This window comes from Pan paniscus, chromosome 6, assembly GCF_029289425.2.
Source record: "Pan paniscus chromosome 6, NHGRI_mPanPan1-v2.0_pri, whole genome shotgun sequence".
NCBI lineage: Eukaryota > Metazoa > Chordata > Mammalia > Primates > Hominidae > Pan > Pan paniscus.
In genome coordinates this window covers 56,212,993-56,225,222 of record NC_073255.2, presented here as the reverse complement: position 1 = coordinate 56,225,222, position 12,230 = coordinate 56,212,993, and positions in this window count along the sequence as shown.

The window sequence follows — 12,230 nt, the reverse complement described above, 5'->3', positions numbered from 1 at the left end:
GGTAAATGGAAGTTGTAGAGTAAAACAAAAATTTTATTAGATGAAAAAAGTTGGTTTTAATCTAATAAATCTTTGTTTTATTCTATAACTGTGCTAGATTAGAAACAGCTTCTGCCAGCAAGGGTTTCTGATGTAGTAGGAAAATTCCATGATTTATCTCCATGAGGTTCTGTTATTCTGTTCTGTTCCTGGTACCTAGAAGAGCTCCTGGAACATACTAGGCACTCAATAAATGTGTTGGTAATCAATAAACAGGATTAATACACCAGAGCTGTCCTAAAGGAATATCTCAGAGGAGCAAAATTTTGATATTAAGACTTAAGTTTAGGCCAGGTGCGGTGGCTCACACCTGTAATCCCAGAACTTTGGGAGGCCGAGGTGGCAGATTACCTGAGGTCAGGAGTTTGAGACCAGCCTGGCTAACATGGTGAAGCCCCATCTCTACGAAAAATACAAAAATTAGCTGGGCATAGTGGTGTATGCCTGTAATCTCAGCTGCTAGGGAGGCTGAGGCAGGAGAATCGCTTGAACCCGGGAGGCAGAGGTTGCAGTGAGCTGAGATCGTACCACTGCACTCCAGCCTGGGCGACAGATTGAGACTCTCTCTAAAAAAAAAAGACTTGAGTTTAAACAACAGTAGAAACAACAGCAAAACAGTACTTTTGTAGCTCTCTCTCTGTATATTTATTTATTGTTTAGTGACTATATCCTTTGTGGTAAAGTTGAGGCTTATATGTGTGCCTCAAATACAACTTATTTCAAATTTTATAAATCTGATACATTTACAAAACTTTATATACTAAGTTTTAATTCAATTAGGAAATCCTGGATTTTTGCCAAAAGGAACAACAGGAAATTGAAACTACTCTAAGTAATGGATAAAGGCTGCCATTGTCACGCTTCTCCAACTTAGTGAAACTTGCCTAGCAGGAAAAGTGTGGAAACTTGGATAGCAAATCCTCGCAAGCTGCCAGTTTCTGTTTGTTACAGAAAATGTTTATTGAACACACAGTATAGGTGGAATAAAATCCAAAGTAAGTTTTCCCACATGCTGCTGCTTGGAAAAACATCTCATCCAATGACACAGCACCATCCAATAGGCTGTGAAATGTTGCTTCATGAACTGTACTAGCATACTGTCACATCATAGGCAAAAGTCACTTCTACATGTTATCTTTACCTGTCTATCTTCTCAGGCTCCACCATTCAAACTGTAAACACCCAGCATCCACACCTCTGCCATCTGCAGCAGGGACGTAGTGTTGGCAAATAGGTCTTATCTCATGGGACCCTTACAATGAGAAGCGTGAGCATCCCACTGGCAGTGGCTCTGGAAGCGGGCCACATCCAAGTTCCATAGGAAGCATTGCATGATGAGTTAGTGCTGCCTGCAAGAGACATGGGAGAGAGGAGTGGGTCTAAGAGCACCACTGCTGGTACTCCCTGGTAGTGCAAAGAGGACTGCACTGGAATCAGATGAGGTAGCACTGATGATGTTACAGAATGATGCCACCGAGGAGGTGGATGGTTAGTTGTGGGTGGCCCCTTTATCATTTTAGAGTCCTCTCAATTCAGGATCTTTTCACCAGCATTCAAATGGAAGTTGTCATGTGTGTGTGTGAGCCCAACAGTTATTTGTTTAAGGAAACTAATTCCCATTAATCAAATTCACAAGAGGCCAGTGTAAAAACCAGATATCAACTTCTTAAATTATGTTGAGATATATCAATATTCAGAGACATATAAATCATATCCAAGAAGATGTGTCTTTCCTTCTGTCGGAAAATTTATATGGAAAACAAATTATAACCAGAAAAAAAAAATGGGATCGGAGGCAGCTGATCAGACTGAAGGCAAAACCCATGGAGTTGACGTGGCCTGAAACCACCATTTCCCCTGGGGAGGCTGAGCTTGCTGATTGGAACGCTGTCTCCTCTGCACAGAGCTGGAGAGATCTTACCAAGTCTGATCCCATGGCATCACTTTGTAGACTCTATGAAAGCACTCTAGTTGCTTCTATTAACCCCCTCTGCACAGAAGTTAATAGGCCCAAGATTTTTGTACATTCAGACGTGTCCATCCATCAGGGCGATTTCTGTAGACACACAGGTTCATACATCATGTGCCGATTTTACTTGCCACACTATCAGGATATCACTTGCAAGTTCTTAGGAGCACCTCACAATAGCAACATCTTATACTGCCCACAATTTCTGGTTTAATCTGACACTAATTAGCTTTGTGACTTTGAGTAAGTCAATTCACCTTTTTGGACCAAAGCTATGGAACCCATAACATTTTAGCATATAGGGCAGGACATAGACAAGATGGCTTCTTGAGGTTACTCCCAACCTGAGATCAATGATGTCAAGGAGAAAAGGCCTAGAACTCGAGCATTCACACAGAGTACAGCTAGGATTTACACAGAGACCACTAGAGTTGCGGCTACTCCTCTTCTTGGAACAATTCCTTATGCGTTTTCTGTTCAAACTGTCTTAGGAGTCAGTTAAGTCACATGTGAGGAAATACACGTCTTGTCATACAATGGATTCTTTGTTTTTTGTTTCTTTTGGAGACAGAGTCTCGCTCTGTCACCCAGGCTGGAGTTCATTGGTGCAATCTAGGCTCACTGCAACCTCTGCCTCCCGGGTTCAAGAAATTCTCCTGCCTCAGCCTCCCGAGTAGCTGAGAGTACAGGCATGCGCCACCATGCCAGACTAATTTTTGTATTTTTAGTAGAGATGGGGCTTCATCATGTTGGTCAGGCTGGTCTCGAACTCCTAACCTTGTGATCTGCCTGCCTCGGCCTCCCAAAGTGCTGGGATTCCAGACATGAGCCACTGTGCCTTGCCCCACACAATGGTTTCTAAGGTCAGTTTGGCAACTTATAGTCTATAAAACTTTGCTGCTTCATAACAATTATATAAGGTATTCATTATTGTTTATCCCTACTTTATAGTTAAGAAAAATCACATCAGAAGTTTTAAGCAAGTGCCTTAGTTTCCATTCCTGAAAATTACAAGCTGTGTGTCAAACCATTCTGACCTCAAACTCCATTGCTTCTGCCAGTAAACAAGGTCCACACCCTTCAGTTCTATTTGCCTTTTCACAATTTACAGGCCATTGCAGCTCAATTTGTTCATGTAATACTCTTTTAATTCAATATGGTCCATACGTACAGCAAGCAAGATTTAAACACAAAAAATGTCAACAAGAGTTCAGTATACATTCCACACATGTCGCTCAGAAGCGGGGCTCTCCATGCTAGGAAAACATTCGCTAATGGAACATGCAATGGCTGCATGGGCCCTGTGTATCTGGAGTTTCCGGAAGGGAAGGATGCCAAGGCAAACTTGACACCAGGGATCCCAAAAGTTCTTCCTTATGGATTGAAACTCAACACCTGCCTTCACAACACACAGCCTGCCTATCCTTTTCCTTATTTGGAAGGTGCTATCACAGCTCATACTTGAAATATGAGCAGCCCTGCTACTGGACAAACAGTATTGTGTGTCATGGGAACATCAGATCCAGAGACACTGGGAGTGCTTATGTGCTCATTATGCTGTAAGGCTAAACTTAAGAATCTCCAACTTGGAGACCACTGGGTGTTTCAATGCACATACCTAGGGTCAAAGAAAAGCCAAGCAGGAAGTGTTGCCCAGCAGTTACAGCTGAATCAAGAAGCATAATAGGAAATATTTCCTCTTCTTCACATTTCATGAATGTAAACTGATTGGTTCATTAATAACTACTCCATCCAATCAAATCTATTTCTCTTTTTTTTGGAAATGTGCCTAAATTGCATCTGAGGAAGAGGAATGGAGTATAATTACTACCTCTTGGATGAGAGAAGTCAGAGATCCTATGCCCTGTTATCTTCTCAAATTTTCTTCCACCGAAGGAAAAGAGAAAGAATTTATAACACGTGCCCATTTACAAATACAAGTGAAAAATAAAATGGAATTTGAAAATGCATAATGGAGTGTCTTTTATAGTGATATGACCACCAGTGATGTGAATACCAGATTTGCTTAACTCTCTACATTTGATAAGAATTGGGAATGTACCCCACTGGTAACAATCCTAGCATATAATTTCTTGTTACATAACAGACAATAGTTGCCCAAACCAGGATTGGTCTGGGAATGAGCGAGGTCTGAGATCATAAAACCTTCCCCTGGGCCCAGCACAGTGGCTCACGCCTGTAATCCCAGCACTTTGGGAGGCCGAGGCAGGCGGATCACACGGTCAGGAAATCGAGACCATCCTGGCTAACACGGTGAAACCCCGTCTCTACTAAAAATACAAAAAAAAAAAAAAAAAAAAAAGCCGGGCGTGGTGGCAGGCGCCTGTAGTCCCAGCTACTTGGGAGGCTGATGCAGAATGGTGTGAACCCAGGAGGTGGAGCCTGCAGTGAGCCGAGATCGCACCTCCGCACTCTAGCCTGGGCGACAGAGCGAGACTCCATCTCAAAAACAAAACAAAACAAACAACAAAAAAACCTTCACCTATACTATGAGGAGCTGAGGACAGAGCTGTGGAAAGGAGATGGAGGCCAGCAACCATCACTTGCATGATTTTTTTAAATCTTTTGCTTTCAAAGTAAAAAATCTAATTTTTCAATTATTAATATCTCAGAGAATATTTATTCATGTGAAAGATAATTCATCTAAAGGCATATAAAGAAAACAAATATTATAACCAAGTTTTTATTATAATCTTATTTTCAAATTATCTTGGACATTCAGAGTCTTTAACATAGGCTGTAAGAAATAAGCCAAACTATCTGTCTCAGATATATTTAGCATAAAACAAAGGTTTTAAAAATTTTTTGTGGCTTTTTTTTTCTGACAGAGTCTTGTGCTGCCACCCAGGCTGGAGTGCAGCGGCATGACAGCTCACTGCAACCTCTGCCTCCTGGGTTCAAGCGATTCTCATGCCTCAGCCTCCCAAGTAGCTGGGATTACAGGTGTCCACCACTACACCCGGCTAATTTTTGTATTTTTAGTAGAGACAGGGTTTCACCATGTTGGCCACGCTGGTCTTGAATGCTTGGCCTCAAGTGATCCACCTGCCTCAGCCTCCCAAAGTGCTGTGATTATAGGCATCAGCCACCACGCCCAGCCTTAATTGCTGATTATTTCATATACCAACATAACCTTCAATATGAACAATTCATGCAATCCTTAGGATGGGTCCATGAGGCCAACATTTTTGTTCTCCTATTTTATAGATGGGAATTGCGGCTCCAATGGGGGCCTTTAGCACACACCCCCCGCCTGCACTAAGGGGCTAGTTCTCTGAGTAATAGCTTCACCCTGGAAGTTACACCCAATTATAAAATTATTTTAAGTCTGGGCGCAGTGGTTCATGCCTGTAATCCCAGCACTTTGGGAGGCCGAGGTGGGTGGATCATTTGAGGTCAAGAGTTCGAGACCAGCCTGACCAACATGGTGAAACCCGTCTCTACTAAAAATACAAAAATTAGCCGGGCATGGTGGCAGGCGCCTATAATCCCAGCTACTTGGGAGGCTGAGGCAGAAGAATTGCTTGAAGCCAGGAGGTGGAGGTTGCAGTGAGCTGACATCGTGCCAGTGTACTCCAGCCTTGGCGACAGAGTGAGACTCCACCTCAAAAAAAAATCATTTTAAGATTAATATTTTGAAAGAAAATCATTAATTTGGGGAGTCTGTATTATTGGCTGAACCATAATCACATTTTCTGACATTTAGTAGGCATACTACATGGATGACTGAATGAATAAACTTCCAAACAACTGAAGGATGGATGAATGAATGAACCATGCCTGTTTCCTCAATTTGATCACTTGAAAAATGTCCCTGTAATATATTCACCAGCTTAGTTTCACCACTGAGAAGTGAAGAAAACTGAATCTTAGTTGACATTTTCAACTAATTTTTAAATAACATTTTAATTTTGTAAAAGAGATACATATGCATTATATATATATCAAACAACACAAAAATTTTAAAAGTTTAAAATCACCACAAATCCCACTATCAGAAATAAGCATTTTCAACATGTTGTTGAACTATTTTAAGTCTCTCCACACATTGTTGAACTATTTTAAGTCTCTCCACATATGTGTGTATACACAAATAGGATAATGCTTTCCAAGCTATAAAAGAGGCATAATGCATGTAATATCATTTCAAGAATTCAGTGAAAGAATTCCAGATGCAAAAAGCCTTATTAAATGGCCAAGATACTTTGGGCCAGGTGCAGTGGCTCACACCTGTAATCCCAGAACTTAGGGAAGCCGAGGGGGGGGTTGTGGATCACCTGAAGTCAGGAGTTCAAGACCAGCCTGGCCAACATGGTGAAACCCTATCTCTACTAAAAATACAAAACTTAGCTGGGTATGGCGGTGCACACCTGTAGTCCCAGCTACTCAGGAGGCTGAGGCAGGAGAATCACTTGAACCCAGGAGGCAGAGGCTGCAGTGAGCCGAGATCGCACCTCTGCACTCCAGCCTGGGTGAGACAGAGTAAGACTGTCTCAAAAAAAAAAAAAAAAAATGGCCAAGATACTTTGACAGTGATCATATTTTGATTCTAACATATCATCTCAGCCTGAATCCTAATCATACATGCAAATTCTCTAATGTGAATTTACTGTGAAAACTATAACATAACACAACTATTTCCAATATGCAGTTGTTTGTTAGAAGTTGTTTTGATGTTATATTAGATATTAAGACTGTATCAAAGTGCAGATGTTAAGTTGAAAGAAATAACCTGATATTCTTTGGAATTTCCAAATAAGCATAATTGACTAGTATTAACAAATTAAAAATACCAACTCCTTAGCTGCAGATGAAAGATCTACACCAGGCTCCAAAGTTCAGTGCAGATATTTTGTAGACAGCTTTGTTTTAGAAGCAGGTGCAGCCGAAATCTTAGGCAATGCCTCCTGACCCCTTTTCCAATTGTTCTCTCCTTCCTATGGGGGTAGAGGCATCATTGCTTTCATTTTTATTAATTTTGGTTGATTTCTGTGAAATCTGTCTGGACAGGGAATTTGGTATGTTTCTTGCTTGGTGGATGCTGGCATTCTTTCAACTCAGTAGGTGCACAGAGCAGTATAGGAAGAAGGAGGCTTAAGGATTGATGACTGAAAATGTAATGAGAGAAATGCAAATTCTCAAGGCTCATGTGTCAGCCTACTGCATGTTGACACTTTTTTGTATGATCTATCTGAATAGATAGAACTTAGCAATCACTTTTACATGTGAAACAAAGGTAAACTATGCACTCTGATCACCTTCGGTTGATGTCACCCTGAAGAGTTGTTCATCCCACTGGTTGGAGCCTCACCCCCATCAGATGAGCAGTCTTCTCCCTTGAGACAGACCAGTCTCCTTGTAACCTCACAGAGGATGACAACCAGCACACAGCTCAATGGGTCTACCAGACCTTTAACACCTGTCAGACGGCAGAGTACCTGAGAACAAAGGGCTTTTGTGGGTCGGTTGGCACCATCTGTGAAATACTCCTCACAGCTGCTGTCCACATTCTATTTTTCTCCCTCCATGGAAAGTGGGAGAAAAGGAGAGCTCCGCTGGCTATCATATGACTGAGTAGCAGGGCTTTCTTTGCAAGGCAAGGAGGCAGCATCTCCATGGTCAAGCCTGGCATGAGGATCACCAGGATCACAAGCCCATGACAGAGGTGTGGGAGATCACCAGAAAATTTCTCTTATCCATCTGGTTCACTTGAGATTGACAACAGCTCACTTCTCACCCTGCTGGCAGGAGAGTTGATATTTAGTGTTACACCATTTCATGCCATCTGCTTTAATGATGACAGCTTATTTAAAAATCCATTGTGGAGCACTGCCATTCAATGATAAAAAATAGAAGATACATTCAGCTGCTTATTGGGCTATTTTGTCAAAATCTGAGAAAATATTTTACATTGGTCCAAATGACTAATGATTATTTGTTTTCCTACTTGTGGGTTGTTTCTCTCTCCCTGAGTTTACAGCTTTTAAGATAACACAATCAGAGAACAGAAAAACATCAGAACCAAATAACACATACACGAAGCCTTAAGATCTAAAGGCACAGTCTTACCGTCGTGTGAGACCACATTTACACCTTGCCAGAAAGATCAGAATTTATCTTAATTTCAAAAGTCTTTTCAAGGGGAACCTTCATTACCTCCTTTAACAACCTTTACAGTCAGGAAAACTTTGTTCTACTCTGAAAATACACTCTCCATCATTCTGGATCAATGCTTCTCTACTCTCCAAGTTAAACAAATCCAGTCTGTTAATTATTTTAGTGGTTTTCTTCCACCTCGTACATAGGCTAAGAAAGACTTTAAAAGGGTGATTTTTATGATATGTGAATTGTATCTCTATTTTAAATGTACAGAAGGTGATCTCACCCTACACACATAGTTTATTGATATAAATATGAGGTATTTATTTACATTTCCTGCCTGTTTAGCTTTCAAAGGAAATACAATGCATATCATATAAAGACTGTCTCACACCAATGACAAAATTTTCACCTCTCTTCCATTTCCTAATGCAAAATTTTGGGTTCTCCTAGACATTATAACTCCTATCTATGGCTTTTCCTCCTTTACTTATACTTAGCTCAACATTTTCTATATTTATAATTTTACTTTTTATCTGTATTGGCGTTGACTTTCCGTGACCTTAAATAATTGAATGGTTGATTTTTGCTTGCTTTTGTCATCTATTTTCCATGGTATTGAGAAAATTTTGCCATTTTTGCTGAATATCCCTCTGTGCCATTCACTCCTCCCAGATTAACCTTAAGATGCTCATTTCCATTTTTGAGCTGGCCACACCTTGCCCCACCTCCCTCCATTAGCCCAGTCACTTCATGAATCTCTGAGCACTGTAAAGCCACTGGTAACAATCAGTGTCAGCTCTGTACACACAGACGTCACTTGCTTTCTTGGGCTACCATTTTTGCCTGTGTTCTTGCCCATTGTTCCCAGTCAGTTGGCAAACTGCTGAAGAACAGAAAACTTTTTCTTTTGTTATCATTCTCTCTTTCCCTTAAACTGTTCTCTACCCATGAATCTAGTCAATGTATGTTTCGGAATTGTGGGAGCCATATTTGCTGAAGTCGATTTGAATTACATCTCTCCTGCAGCCATATTTGTCTCCATCTGGCTCTGTGTCAGCTGCAAATGTATGAAGCATGCTTTCCATTCCATCTCACCCAGGTCGTTGATAAACCTGTTAAGCAATACTGGGCCCAGGTCCAAACACTGACGAACACCTGCTCTCTTATGCTAGGTATCTCAGATCTGTTGATAGCTACTCTTGGTATAGACCTCTGGCCAGTTGCACTTAATACTCACAATTCACTTTCCTCCTTGAAACTTACTGTGTCTATCTGGAAATAATTGCTTGTTCAAAGCTGTTTCATAATGGAAATTATAAGCAAAATTATAATTGTGGACTAATATTTAATGAAATGTTAAATCATTTCATATGTTTAAAAAAAAGTACTATGAGGATTCATTAGTGTGTATTGCAGTAAGAGACAATAAGGCAAGGAATTGTTGCACCAGTGAACAGTGCTGGATAGCACAAGCTTCACTTTCCACTTGTTAACAGGCTTCAAGACTTCTTAACAAGGTATTTGTAACATTCTCATTGTGATTAACTTCCAAGGATGGTATGGAATGGATAGCGTTCACTAACAGACTCTTTTTTCTTTTTTCTCTATGTCTGCTTTGCTTATTTAATATTGCTTTCCATTTAGTTTCTTATAATTCAAACTTTTTGTATTCAATGGCTTTTTTTAGGTGATAACTCCTACCTTAAAATAAATCTAGAGAGAAATGGAACTGAAGGTTATATGAAGAGAACAAGTGTAGCCTAAATGATATCATCTAGAGTTATTTTTATTTTATTTTATTTTATTTATTTATTCATTTTGAGATGGAGTTTCACTCTTGTCACTCAGGCTGGAATGCAGTGGCACAATCTCGGCTCACTGCAACCTCCACTTTCCAGGTTCAAGCGGTTCTCCTACGTCAGCCTCCCAAGTAGCCTGGATTACAGGCGCCTGCCACCACATCCAGTTAATTTTTGTACTTTTAGTAGAGACAGGATTTCACCATGTTGGCCAGGCTGGTCTCAAACCCCTGACTTCAGGTGATCCAGCCACCTTGGCCTCCCAAAGTGCTGGGATTACAGGCGTGAGCCATCGCACCCGGCCTCTTTGACCTCTTTTTAAAGAGCTTTGTCAGAGGTCTTCCTTCCTTTACCCAGAACTGCATCCTTGAGGTCCCAGCAGTCTGTCCCAGTCTGACACACAGTCACTGCTTGGAAAAAAATATGTGGGCTGCTGAGGTGGAGTGCTGGGGCTGAAGTCCCAACCCTGGGAATAATTGTGTGCACTTTAACATTGACAATTATTGAACTTCCCAGTTTCTTCATGTGTAAAATAGAGGAGGAAATAATTACTTTGAAAATAATTGAGAATTTTAAGTTAGTCAATGTGTTTTTCAAAACACTTAGAATGTTGTTTGTTACAACATTGTAAACAGCTTTAACAATTTTACAAGTCTATCATATTTTTGCCAAAAATGCTTTCATCTAATTGGGTGAAAACATCAGACAAACCTGAACTGAGAACAGTCTATAAAAAACAACAGCAAAAGGCTGGGCACGGTGGCTCATGCCTATAATACCAGCATTTTGGGAGGCCAAGGTGGGTGGATCACCTGAAGCCAGGAGTTCGAGACCTGCCTGGCAAAAATGGCGAGACCCTGTCTCTACTAAAAATACAAAAAAATTAGCCAGATGTCGTGGCTCCTGCTGGTGATCCCAGCTACTCGGGAGGCTGAGATACAAGAATCACTTGAACCCGGGAGGCGGAGGCTGCAGTGAGCTGAGATCGTGCCACTGCACTCCAGCCTGGGTAACAGAGTGAGACTCCATCTCAAAAAAAAAAACAGCAAAAAAACAACTAAAAACCCACAGGAGCTGTCACCGATTGGAGGAAATACTGATGACAGGACAACTAGGTCCATGAGGGACCCTAGTTTGGATCCTGGAACACAGAACACCAGCAGGAAAACTGGTGGCTTTTCAGTAAATTCTATCATTTGCTGGGCATGGTGGCTCACGCCTGTAATCACAGCACTTTGGGAGGCCAAGGTGGATGGATCACCTGAGGTCAGGGGTTCAAGACCAGCCTAGCCAACATGGTGAAACCCCGTCTCTACTAAAAATGCAAAAATTAGCTGGGCATGGTGTTGGGCACCTGTAATTCCAGCTACTTGGGAGTCTGAGGCAGGAGAATCGCTTGAACCTGGGGGGCAGAGGTTGCAGTGAGCCAAGATCGTGCCACTGCACTCCAGCCTAGGCAACAAGAGCGAGACTCCATCTGAAAAAAAAATCTGTCATTTAATTACTAGCGTTGTACCAATGTCAATTTCCTGGTTTGATAATGGTGTCATTGTTTATTTAAGATATTAACATGAGAGGATATTGGGGGAGGACTGCAAAAGAACTCTCTATGCTTTTTTTTTTTTTTGCAATTTGTCTGTAAGCCTAAAATTATTCAAAAACATTTCAAAATGTTATTTTTTAAATGTAAAAACTATCTTAAAGTTATATTTAGTTCTTTTAAAACTTTGTGTTCTTAAAAGTGTAATGTATTACTTCATATTATCCTTAATGCCTGAGTTACATGTGTGTCATTTTAAGCACATGCCATTCAGAGAAGGCTGCAGAGAAGGAGAGGACTAAGCACTGACCAGCATTTGCTTTGCCCACTTGCAGGACACGGGTGATTGTGGCAGGGAGCCTGCCTGCAGAAGGCCTCAGAGAGAAGGGGAGGTGGGCGCTGGAAGCAGCAGGCATGGGCAGCTCTTTCATGGAGGGTGGTTCTGGCAGATGCAGAGGGGCTGGGGGCCCCCAGTGGATAATTAAGATGGAATCCATTCCAACATCTTGGTTTGCTGATGAGAGTGATCCAGCACAAAGAGAAAATATGTTGACGGGCGGGGGGATATTGGGGCAGAATTGGAGGAGCAAAGCCCTGGGTGGGAGGAGAGATGGGCCTTAGGAGCAAGAACCCGCTAAAGGAGAGATGAGAAAAGGGTTTTCTCGTTGCCTATGTGTCTTCATGCAGTGATGGCCAAAGTCACCAGCTGTTTTAGAGTTCTCCAGAGAAACAGAGCTGATAGAAGATGTGTGTGTGTGTG